The sequence below is a fragment of the Dasypus novemcinctus genome, chromosome 9 (genome assembly GCF_030445035.2).
Source record: "Dasypus novemcinctus isolate mDasNov1 chromosome 9, mDasNov1.1.hap2, whole genome shotgun sequence".
Classification (NCBI taxonomy): domain Eukaryota; kingdom Metazoa; phylum Chordata; class Mammalia; order Cingulata; family Dasypodidae; genus Dasypus; species Dasypus novemcinctus.
In genome coordinates this window covers 81,864,982-81,878,613 of record NC_080681.1, presented here as the reverse complement: position 1 = coordinate 81,878,613, position 13,632 = coordinate 81,864,982, and the positions used below count along the sequence as shown (strand labels likewise).

Sequence of the window (13,632 nt, the reverse complement as noted above, 5' to 3'; positions counted from 1 at the left end):
GATAACCAAAGTAGATACTACCCCAAACAGTGGGGCTCCTGAGGACTTGGGATTCACCCAGGTCCTACAGTCATGGCAGACAGCTCTGGAGATTGGTGCCTTCCCAGTGGGCCCTGCTTTGAGTTTGTGCTCCCGAGTGAGACAGAGTAGGGCTCAGATGTGACTTCTCTACACATACCTCTTCTGTCCCTTTTATTGAACCTACAGTTGGCACTGAAGTTGGTAGGTGTTATGTCCCAGAGACTTGAATCTCTGGACTGTGCATGTGCCAGCTGGGCCCTGAGCCTCAGCGGAGTTGCAACACCTACTCTTCAGTTCATTGTACCCTCCCAGGACAACTAACAAGGAGGTGAGGATGGACAACCACCACACCAAGGAACTGAGTGTCTACAACTGCAAGCAAAAGAGTTCCATCCATCAGCCATATGGAATCGAAGCCCCCTCTCAATTAGAGGTGGAGTGGGCATCATCATCCCAGAATCCTCAGGACTGGGGGATAAAATATGGACTACAGTGGACTTATTGGTATTCTACTATAGACTTATTGTGATTCTGGCAATGGAAAAAATTATATCATTGATGTGGAGACACTGGCCACTGGAGCTGCTGAAGGCAGAAGAGGGAAAAAGAGGTGTAATACAGGGGGAATTCTGGGGACTTGGAATTGTCCTAAATGACACTGCAAAGACAGATACAGGACATTATACATCACACCATAACCTACAGAACAGGGTGGGAGAAAGTGTCAACTACAATGTAAACTATAATCCGTGCTGTGTGACAATGCTCCAAAATGTTTTCATCAATTGCAATGAATGTTCCACACTAATGAAAGAAGTTGTTAATGTAGGGGAAAGTGGGAGGTAGGGAGTGGAGCATATGGGAATCCCTTATTTTTTTATGTAACATTTTATATAATCTAAGTATCCTTTAAAAATAAATAAAATATATATATATTTTTTTAAACATATTTATTTTTCTCTCCCCCACCCCCCTCCATTGTCTCTTCTCTGTGTCCATTTGCTGTGCATTCTTCTGTGTCTGCTTGTATTCCCATTAGGGGACTCTGGGAACCAATCCTGGGACCTTGCAGAGTGGGAGAGAGGCGACCGTTCCCTCTTGCCACCTCAGCTCCCTATTCTGCTACATCTCTTACTGTCTCTCCTCTGTGTCTCTTGTTGCGTCATCTTGCTGTGCCAGCTCTCTGCATCAGCTGGCATTCCTGGACTGGGCAGCATTCCCGCGCAGGGCGGCATTCCCAAGCGTGGTGGCATTCCAGCACGGGGCGGCACTCCTGTGTGGGCAAGCTCACTGCACGGGCCAGCTTGCCTTTACCAGGAGGCCCTGGGCATTGAACCCAGGACCTCCCACATGATAAAGAGGAATCCAACTGCTTAAGCCACATCCATTTCCCAAAAATATATATATATTTTTTTTAAATGTATTACAAAGCTATAGTAAACAGTTCGTATTACCATAAAACAGAAATATAGACTAACGCAGTATAATTGACAGTATAGAAATAATCCCTCGCTTACATGGCCAACTGATTTTCAAAAAGGGTGCAAAGTTCACTCAACTGGGAAAAAATAACTTCTTTAACAAATGTTGATGGGAAAAATGGATAATCACAAACAAAACATTGAAATTGGACTCTACCTCATACTATATACAAAAATTACCTTAAAATGGGTCTAGGACCTAAACATAAGAGCTAAAACCATAAAACTTAGAAAATTAACATGGGAGCAAACTGTCGTAACCTGGGATTCAGCAATGGTGTCCTACATAAAACACCAAAATCATGAGCAACAAAAGAAAAAATAGGTAAAACTGGACTTCATCAAAGTTTAAAACTTTGTGCACAAAAGAATATCAAGAAAGAAAAAAAGACAACCTACAGAATGGGAGAAAATAGTTGCAAACCACATATAGATAAGGGCTTATTATCTAAAATATACAAATAACTTTTACAAAGAAACAAAAAAAAGACAACCCAATTATAAACTAGGCAAAGGACATGAAAAGATATTTTTTCAAATAGGATATATAAATTGCCAATAAACATATTAACACAGTTCTGCATGTCCCCTCTTCCTTAGGAAACAGTTTCCTGTGGTCTCACACGCTGCATGGATGTCCTACAACCAGCAATCCCTTACCACATGTAGCACAACTTGACTGCTCTCACACAGAGTTCTGTAAAAAAAACTCAGTGAGGTGAGCGGATATGGCTCAAGTAGTTGACCACCTGCTTCCCACATGGGAGATCCCAGGTTCGGTTCCCAGTGCATCCCAAAAAAATACAAAAACAAACAACAAGCGAAACAAATGAAAAAACCAACTCGAGAGAGCCAATGTGGCTCAATGGTTGAGCACCAGCTTCCCACATACTAGGTCCCAGGTTCAATCTGTTGCCTCCGATACATGAAAAAAAAAAAAACCCAGTGAGCTACCTTCCACATGCAGGGCAAGTTCTACAACAGTAAGTGTCTCAGGACACCACCAGACAGATTGGGCCAGACATACACAATCCCAGGACATGCACAGAAGTTAGATCCCTCTGGAACCAAGACCAGGGATCCATACTCTGAGCACCCACAAACCTGTGAGGGAGGGGAGGTAGCCAGCCAGGGAGCCACAAGATCCTACTGTTTTTAAGTAGCCTTTCTCTTGATTCAGCACTCACCCTGTTATTACAACAGCCCTTTGTTTTCTAGATCTTCCTTTAGGATTATCATCAGTGAATTATACATGCAAAAAATAGTCCTCTAGTTGAAATAGCCCATTCAATTGGGAAAAATTAATAGTGAGGCAAGCACCCAATGGACATGAATATACAGAGAGAGAGAGAAAAAATGCCAGGGAAGCAAAAAGCTAAACCAAGGAAACCTGAAAGAGAAGGGAGGCACCAAGAAATGCCACCATATGCCTTGCCATGTGGTAGAGAAGCCAATGATCACCAACAGTCAGTCTTCTGGAAGAAAGCATTGCCTTGATTTGGACATTTTCTCAGTCTCAAACTATAAGCTAACAAATTCCCATTAATCAAGCTGAACCATATCATGGTATTTTCTTTAGGAAACTAAAACACAGGATAAATCCAAACAGACCCATGTCACAGCCTATCATAATCAAACTGTTAAATGCCAAAGATTAAGAATAAATTCTGAAAGCCTCAAGAGAAAGCAATGTGTCACATACAAGAGAGCCTCAATAAGATTAAATGCCAATTTCTTATTGGAAACCACAGAGGCAAGAAAGCAGTAAGATGACATATTTAAAGTGGCGAAAGCAAAAAAACTGCCAAACAAGAATTCTTTATCAGGCAAAACTGTTTTTCAAAATGAGGGAAGGCTTAACACATTCCTAGATAAACAAATGCTGAGAGAGTTTATCGCCACTTGACCAGCCCTACAAGAAATACTAAATAGAGTTCTGCAGGTTGAAAGGAAAGGACAATAAACATTAGATTGAAGCTATATGAAGAAATAAAGATCTCCAGTGAGGATAATGATATGGGTAAATATAAATGCCTGTACTATTATATTTTTGGTTTGTAAGTATACTTTTTACTTTCTATAGGATCTAAAGGGAAAATGCCTAAAATATAATGAGAAATCAGTGGTTTAGGACTCATAATGTAAAACATGTTATTTGTGACAATAAATAAAAGTGGGGGACAGGAACATAGTTTGTGTGTATTCTTGAAATTAAGTTGGAATCACAGCAAATGAGATTGTTACAGATTTAGTTAGTCCCATGATAACTACAAAGAAAATATTAGTATATGCAAGGTCATGGACAGAAATTAGAGTACATGTTGTCAGGGGCAGGGCAAATGGGGAGTTAATACATATGGGTACAGTGTTTTTGTTTGAGTGATGGGAAATTTTTAGTAATGTAGTATGGTGAGGTTGTCACAATATAGTAAATGTGATTAATCCCACTGAACAGTATGCTTGAGAATGGCTGGGAAAGTTTATACTGTATACATGTTCCCACAAGAAAAAGGAGAAAAAAGAGCAAATAAAAAGACATTGACAAAGGCAATATATGATCATGGATGGGATCACACAAAGAGTAAAGAAGGCACAAAAGGACATTATTGGTACAATTTTTTAAAAACGGAACATAGACTGTAAGCTTTATATCAATTTTAAAATTTTGCACTTGATAACTACATTTAAGGTAGCTACATAAGCGAATATCCTTGTTCTTACAAAACATACATGGCAATATTGAGGGTTTAAGAAGCATGACATATATAATCCACACTCAAAATGTACAGAAAATAGACTGATAAATCACAGACAGATACACAGACTGATACAGAAAACGGACTGATAGAATGCTGGATAGCTAGCTAGAATAATAATGGCAAATATGGCAAAATGTTAAAATTGGTGAATCTGGGTGTCTGGGAAATGGGGCATGTTGGAGTTCTCTGTACAGGGTGTGCATTATTTTGTAACTATCCTGTAAGTTTTAAAGTATTTAAGAATAAAAAGTTAAAAAAAAAAAAGGAAATAGACTGTTCTGTTGAAGATATTGAAATAGGCCTTTCCTTAATATATTTTGCTCATTTTAATGAGCTTTATATTAAAATTATGGTTCTAAATATCTTATTCATATGATAAGAGTAATAAGAAAATGCAAAGAACTCACACACTAACCACATACTGGTCTGCTAATAGTAAGCGCTAATAATAAGTATTTTGGAATCAGTTTTTCATTTATTCCCCCACACACCCTGCCCACATAACCTTTCCTTTTTTTAAGATTTTTTTAAAAATTTACCTGCCCCACCCTCAGACGGTCCTTTCATCTGTCTTCTCATTGTTTGCTCGCCTTCTCCAGGAGGCACCAGGAACCAAACCCAGGACCACCCTCCCACATGGGAAGCAAATGCCCAATGACCTGAGCCACATCCACTTCCCATGGGCTGCAGCAACTGCTGGTTTGTTGCATTTGCTTTTGTGGTGGATGCAGGCATATGCTCTTCTACTTTAGGAAGCACTAGGACCCAAACCCAGGACCTCCTATGTGTTAGGCGGGCACCCAACTGGTTGAGTCACATCTGCTTCCCCTACATAACCTTTTTACCCTTTTTTTTTTTTTAAGACATATGGATCACACAAAATGTTACATTAAAACACAAAACCTTTTAACTAATGCAGGTTTAAGTCTAAAAAATCTTAAGCAGGCTTAAACTGCAGGTACTGTTTGGATAGCAATGACTGCCTATTCTCAAGTATAAACTCTATGATGCATACTCTGGCATTGTTTGAATTGTAGGTATGCTAGGCTGAAAAAATGGCCCCTCAAGGGATTCACTGCCTAATCCCCAGGATCTCCAACTATTATCTTATAAGGCAAAAGATGTGATTATGTTAGGGATCTTGAGAGGAAGAACTTAAATCTGGATGATCTGAGCAGGCCCCAAATGCAATCCTTATAAGAGAGAGGCAGAGGGAGTTTTGAGATAGGTACACGCATAGAGGAGAAGGCCCTATGAAGACAAAGGCAAAGACTGGAGCATTGTGGCCACAATCCAAGGAACTTCAACAGCTTTAGAACTAGAAACAGCTGAGATTATAGGCAGTGATTCCCTGCTATCCATAAAATTACTTATTTTTTTAAAGCAAGGACCTTTTTTTGCTAGGCCTTTCAAGAGTTTCATTAGCATCTAATTCCTTGTATTAGATTCCTTCATGCTTAGAGGTCTATTTGTTATTTTTGTTTTTTACCAATCCTTGAGTGATACAGAATGGTCCCCCTTTTCAAAAGGCCTCCATTGAGCTATAGTTACACTAAAAACAAAACAGGATAGGGGCATTTTTGGGACTTGGAGTTGTCCTAAATGATATTTTAGGGACAGGTGCAGGGCATTATATATCTGCCATAACCCACTGAATGGACTGGAGGAGAGTGTAAACTACAATGTAAACTATAATCCATGTGGTGTAGCAGTGCTCCAAAATGTATTCATCAAATGCAATGAATGTGCCACAATGATGAAAGAGGTTGTTAATCTGGGAGGGGTGGGGTGGGATGGGATATGGGGTGTATGGGAACCTCTTATATATATATATTTTTTAAGATTTATTTATTTATTTCTCTCCCCTCCTCCCCCCCCCACAGTTGTCTGTTCTGTGTGTCTATTTGTTGCATCTTCTTTGTCCACTTCTGTTGTTGTCAGCGGCACAGGAATCTGTGTTTCTTTTTGTTGCGTCATGTTGCTGTGTCAGCTCTCCATGTGCACAGCACCATTCCTGGGCAGGCTGCACTTTCTTTCGCGCTGAGCGGCTCTCCTTACGGGGTGCACTCCTTGCATGTGGGGCTCCCTTATGCTGGGGACACCCCTTCGTGGCACAGCACTCCTTGCACGCATCAGCACTGCGCATGGGCCAGCTCCACACGGGTCAAGGAGGCCCGGGGTTTGAACCACGGACTTCCCATGTGGTAGACGGACGCCCTAACCACTGGGCCAAGTCGGCCGCCCTCTTACATTTTTTAATGTAGCATTTTTTGTGATCTATGTATCTTAAAAAAAAAAAAAAAAAAAGTCAAGTAAAAATTTAAAAATTTAAAAAACAAAACAGGAAAAGTATAGTACTAGTATGTAGACAATCTTTCAGCTACTAGTTTTGATAAACCACTCTCCCAGGTCCCCCATTAATTACCACCACCACTTACTCTTTTCCTCTCAAAGACAAAATTTTATTTTTGTGTAGTTTTCTTTAACAAATAAAAATACCCTAACCAATACCCTGAGGAAGTGCAATGTCTAGGAGGACAGATAAATATGTAAACAAACATGTTATACCAGAGTATATGCAATACCAGAATGTAAAATGTACAAAAGGGTTAAAACGAGAGAGAAAATGATCCGCAGAGAATTAAGGAATGAATTTCAGAAAAAGTAGGACTTGAACAGCTTTTGAAATATGAAATGGAGTTCAGAAGTACACTATAGAGAAAAAACATCATGATCACAAATATGGATGCATGAAATTATGATATGTTTTAGAAAGTAAAAGTAGGCCAAAGCCAAGTACACATAGCTCCCAACTCTTGGTTTACCATTCTCCAATAAAAGGAACCAAGGTTCCTTGGAGAAATGGCTGATTTTAAGACGGGGGAGGACATATACAAGATGAGTCTGAAGCATCTGGTAGTACAAAAAGTAAGAAAGTGCCCAAGCACACATATACACAATGAGGGCATACAATAACCAACTGAAAGAGCCCCCAGTGGTCAAAGCTGGAACATTTCAGCAACAAAATTAATGAAGTAATATTGGATTATAACCCAAAGTATAGAATAAATATCTATGAGTCCAGACTGATATAAATAATGATTGAATGAATAAATAAATGAGAATAAACAAATCTCTCGTGCAGAGAAATTCCAAATAATTTATGTAGATATTCTGCCCTCAAGAGGTACAAGAGAACTCTCCACTCCTGAAGTGTAGGGTGTACATACTGACTTCCTCCCAAAGAGTACATAATGGGGAAGGCAGTTCAAGGGAGAAGTAACTTTACAGTGGAGAAACCTCACATACACTACATCAGCCAGATTTTTAAGGTCAACATCAATAATGATGTCATATCAAAAATATGTAACCTTTGAATGATGTGATGATAATGGCACCTCTTTGATCTTCCTTCTAAAAACCTATAACCCAGTCTAATCATGAGAAAAACATCAGACAATTATCCAATTGAGGGACATTCTACAATACTTAACTTCAAAATTGTCAAGGTCATCAAGAAAAGTCTGAGAAACAGTCACAACCAAGAGAAGTATAAGGAGACATGACTACTAAATGTAATGTGGTAACCTGGATGGGATCCTGAAATAGAAAAAGTACATTAGGTAAAAATATTATATTACATATTATGTAAAATATCCAGCTACTACATGTTTTGCTAGATACATTATTCCCTCTTTATACTAACATGTACGTGGTTTTGAAAGTACTCGATGGCCTGGAAGAAATGCTCCCTCATTACAATTTGCTTATTGCTTCCTTCAGTTTATTGCTAACAATGGCTCTGCCCTTTAAGACAAAATGAATTTCAGTCATCTATTTTTTTTTTTTCATTTTAAAAATATGGACTGCTTCACAAAGTTGAGTGTCATCCTTGTGCAAGGGCCATGCTAATCTTTTCTGTATTGTGCCAATTTTAGTATATGTGCTGCTGAAGTGAGCACTGAAAGTTGTTTTTGATGAATTACTGGTATTGTATTTTTTTTTCTTTTTTTTTTTTATTGACTTTGTAATAATTACATTAAAAATATATATATATAAGGTCCCATTCAACCCCACCACCCCCACCCCACCTCTCCCCCCCCCCCAGCATCACTCATTACCATCATCATGACACATCCATTGCATTTGGTAAGTACATCTTTGGGCACCTCTGCACCTCAAGGTCAATGGTCCACATCATGGCCCATACTCTCCCCCATTCTATCCAGTGGGCCCTGTGAGGATTTACAATGTCCAGTGATTGCCCCTGAAGCACCATCCAGGGCAGCTCCATGTCCCAAAGACGCCTCCACCTCTCATCTCTTCCTGCCTTTCCCCATACCCATCAGGGTATTGTATATTAATAGTCAAAGCTATTTGCTTCCTAAGTAGTCCTCAGGGAACTAAATTAAACTTTTGCCCAAACATCCAAGAAACAAGTAAAAGGCAAGGACTCCTCCAGTCAGATAGTACACAGCCTTTTGAAGCAGACATAGAGGTGTCTGCTCTAGGCAATTTCTTCTCTTTTCATCCTAAATCCTAGAGATAAGATATAATGAACACTCAGGTAACATATCTCTCAAATGAGAGAAATAAGGCCAAAAGAGAATAAAATTAATTTGGTACCCCCAGCATAAAACTTAACAAATCAGAAGCTAACAATATGTTTTTTTGGCGAGCCAAGCAATTTACATTATCTTTTAATACTCTTGATAACCCTACAACCCTTTTATGCCTATTAAAGTCCACAAACATAAAAAGCATTCAATAAATTATTTATTGTGAGTTACATTATCTCATTTAATCCTCTCAACAGCCCTAGAAAATACAGACTATTATGTCCATTTAACAATGAGAAACTAAAGTTCAAGGAGATTAAGCAACTTGCCCAGGATCACATAGTTAGTAAATGAGATTAGAATTTCAAATCCAGAACTCCTTCTACCTATTACATTGCTTCTCTCAATAAGTGTGCATTGAATGAATGGACACTTACATGTCTTCTGAGGCTATGTAGACACCTTAAATTAGTGGTTCTCAAACAAGCAGCGTCAGCATCACCTGGGAATTTTTGAGAAATGTAAATTCTCAGGTGCCATCTCATAGTCCTGAATCTGAGGGTGGGTCCCAGCAATCTGTGTTTCAACAAATCCTTCAGATGGTTCTGATTCATGCTACAGTTTGAGAGCCACTTCCTAAAAAAGTGAGGCAACCAGGTATAGTAAGATAAGAGAATGTGCTAGGGCCTATGGGGGAAGCTGCATGAAGAAATTCAAATCTTTAAAAACTGTACGACCACCAACAACGAAAAGACATCATTTTGTCTTATCCATTATTCATGTTGAAAGTAAACACAAGATAGTCTTTCTTAGAACTTCAATTTTGGCCAAGACAACTTCTGATCCACTCACCCCTTTCTAGACCACTAACAATACAGGAAGCTGCTGATTTCCCATCCAGTATTCTCTAAAAAGATTGCTTTCATGAAGAAGAATGAAATGGATGTCAAACAATGAACAGACCAACCATGTCAAGGTTAAGAAAGCATTTCTTTTCTCCCAATAAGAAAAAAGATAAGATTATCAGGAAAAGGCAAGGATGGAGAGCAGTGAACACTACAACAGACGGTACAAGAACGTCATACTCCAGAATAGGAGGCAAGCTAAATGTGGCCTAACTTAAGAGCAATCAATGCAATGGGGAACAAAAAGAATCAATTTGACTTGGAAACAAGAATAAATTTAACTTAAGTGGTTTGGTTATGATGTCCTTGAACAGGGGTTCAACCTTTTTTGTTCCACAGACCCCTTTGCCAGTCAGGTGAAAACCATGGAACCCTTACTAAGTCCACACTATACTGTGTATTCTTTAATAAATATATCACACCAACACATCCCCAGAAGAATAAAGTTTTTTGAATTTCAATTCAAGCTTACAGACCCCTCGTTAAGAGCTCCTGTCCTAGAAGGAAAAAAAGTTCCTTAGGTGATACTGATGGAGGTAGTCCTGTTAAACAATATACTGGACTTTTTCAGCATAACAACATTTTGAGTTTTGTTCTTATGCACATGTTGTTTCCTCTGTTTGCAAGGTTGCTTCCAAACTTGTTGTCCTGATGAACTCATCCTACAAGCCTGAAAACATAAATATTTTATCAACTTAAGTTTGATGTAATTATTTATATGACTGAGATAATTACTCCAAAAATCTACTTATCTTCCCTCCCTCCCACTCCATCACACTACCAAAAGTAAACATCCAGAACCACAGGGATTTTGAGAGAATACTAGCTAGGATAAACCAATAAATTGAAAGCATCCCTCTGGAAAATTCTTGGCCATATCTGCAGTTACGTGTGCAGCGTTGAGGTTGTGCTACATAAAGTTAAACAAAAAAAAAACAAAAACAACCTCATCACAATAGTCAACTTTCCCACAAGCACAAATGGTTTATGAAACACCTGAACGTTATTTTATCTACCACAAAGGAATATGGTCAATATCTACAAGTGCTATCAATGCTAAGGAGTGTATAACTCTTCAATTTCACCTTTAATAGCTAATACAAAAAAGGTAATTTGTGAGAATGCACATTGAAAACATACAGATAAAGCATAACATTTGAAGTTAGAAACTCTGAAATAGGTAGGAATTTTGCTATTCACTTGATATACTTGGAGACTGTGTTTTAAGTGTATTTTAATGGTGACTTCCTACAAAAGGCATTGCTTCAATACCCATGAAAAATAATGCTTAAACAAGCATTGAAAAAGTACAAATCATTATATGTAATGATAATTGAACAAAAGATAAAATATACACATATTAACACATTTTTAAAAGAAACTAGGTACTTTTTTTCCTGAAAGAATAATATACTGGAAAATATTTCAGCCAAAAGTCAAAATGGAAAATTTATACTATAAAAAGAAATCTACAATAGATGATTTTTTTTTAAATGCTACTTAACACACTGATTTTGAAATGCAGCTAAGAGCTCTAGAATAAGGTCACAAATGATCACCATATTTGAAAATTAGGAGGTCACTATTAACTCCATCTGGAAATCCCTATTAACTGTTAGGACAAACTTCAAATGTTTCCACAAGAATCTAATGCAATATTGGGTCAACTAATAAATGTATGGAGCGATGTGAATAACAAAAATAATGTCTACAGTAGACTGGAATTCATTTGTCATGGACTGAATCATGCCACCCACAAACACACGTTCAAGTCCTAACCCAGAACACACATCCTAAAGACATGATCCCATTTGTAAAGAAGATCTTTGAAGATGTTTTAAGTTAAGATGAGGTCAAACTGTATCAGGGAGGCCTTATTTCAATATAACTGGAGTCCTTATAAGCAAAGGAAATTTGAACACAGTAGTAGGAGAAGACAGAAGGAGACATATGGTCATGTGACAGAAGTAGAGACTGAGATATGGTTTGTCTACAAGCCATCACTAAAATGTACAAACATCAAATAAAGTATGATCCTGCTGACATCTTGATTTTGGACTTCTAGCATCCAAAACTGTGAGACAATAAATTCTGTTATTAAAGTCCACTAGTCTCAGGCTTGGCTTTGTCAGGGGTTTGGCACCCAACCAGCCCCTAACCTATGCCAACAACCGACTCCACCCACAGCCAGGGCCCCCCACACAGAACCTGACATGAACACACAGACTCCACCCTTCCTATCCACTGCAGCCCAAATTGCCTGCCAGCCCAGAACAGGGAAACACACAAAATAGAATAAATACAGAAAGTGAAGAAATGTTCACAAAAGTAAGAAGATGCAATCAATGAAACCCAGAAGAGAAGGAAGAGACCAGCAGATACTACTAGTCTGCCTTGCCATGTAACAGAGGAGCTAAGGGTCACTGGCAATAGGTCTTCTGGAAGAAGTCTACAATGACTTGACTTTGTCATTTTCTTGACCTCAAATTGTAACCTAATAAATTCTATTTAAAAAAAAATTTTAAAGCCCACTAGTCTACGGTATTTGTTATAATACCCCTGGCAAATTAGAAATTGAATAAATTAAAATCCATAAACCAATGGTGATTCAAAAAAAGGGTGGGGAAAAGGAAGCTCTTATCTTGAGAACAAATGTAGAAGAAATAATACAATTAGAATACTATTTAGGGAAAACGGATGTGGCTCAAGCCGTTGGGCTCCCGTCTACCATACGGAGGATCCAGGGTTTGATCCCAGGACCTCCTGGTGAAGGCAAGCTGGCCTGTACAGCGAGCTGACCCACGCGGAGTGCCGACCCGCGCAGGAATGCTGCCCCACACAGGAATGTCCCCCTGCCACACAGGAGTACCGGCCAACACCAAGAGCTGGCGCAGCAAGATGACGCAACAAGAGACACAGAGGAGAGACAATGAGAAGACATAGGAGAACAGGGAACTGAGGTGGCACAAGAGAAAGATCGCCTCTCTCCCACTCTGGAACTTCCCAGGATCAGTTCCTGAAGCTGCCTAATGAGAATACAAGCAGACACAGAAAGAACACACAGTGCATGGACACAGAGAGCAGACAATGGGGAGGGGAGGGGGAATAAATAAAAGAAATCTTAAAAAAAAAAAAATTAAAAAAAAAAAAAAGAATACTATTCTGCCCTTCCCAGTATTACTTGATTCAGGTAACGATCATCAATGGACAATAAAACCATTATAAAAAAGTTCTCTGGAAAGATAAAATTTGCACCATGCCAAAATGCTGCCACCATATTGCTACCTAATTTGCCAAAGAATCACCACCTGAAATAAGTAATCAAATGAAGCATCACAAATACTATGCCAAAATGAGGCTTAAACTTCCAGGTGTGATAAAATATGAAGTTCACAATATCAATTACAAAGCACTCCTACCAAAAATGTTCAACCTAAACCTAAGCAAGCCTCAAAGTCTACAGTTAAGAGAGAAACAAGAAAATGACAATATGAAGAAACAATCAGACAAATTCAGAACACAAAACATTCTACAAGACTACCCTAGACTCTTAAACAAGTTGATGTACATATTGAAGGACAAAGGGCCCCAAATAGCCAAAACCATCTTGAAGAAGAGCAACAAAGTTGGAGGACTCACACATCCTGAATTAAAAACTCATTACAGAACTACAATAATCAAAACCATGCAGAACTGACACAATGACAGACATATAGGCAAATGGAATAGAATTCAAAGTTCAGAAACAAACCCAAATATCTAAGGCCAATTCACTGTCAACAAGGTAGAAAAACCACTCAATAGGTAAAGAAGGGTCTTTTCATCAGCTCATATGGGAAAACTAGATATCCACATACAACAATGAATTGGACCATAATTTCACACCAACTAAAAATATTAACTGAAA

At 38.6% G+C, this 13,632-nt stretch overlaps 1 protein-coding gene and 1 non-coding gene across 5 annotated transcripts in view; both read right to left on the bottom strand.

Annotated features, from left to right (window-relative positions):
• FAF1 (Fas associated factor 1) overlaps window positions 1-13,632 on the bottom strand; it is a 573,725-nt gene that overhangs the window by 506,401 nt on the left and 53,692 nt on the right. The window lies entirely within an intron of this gene.
• LOC111760011 (U6 spliceosomal RNA) lies at window positions 8,117-8,223 on the bottom strand. The gene has a single exon (XR_002793818.1). It is a non-coding gene; the product is annotated as a U6 spliceosomal RNA (small nuclear RNA).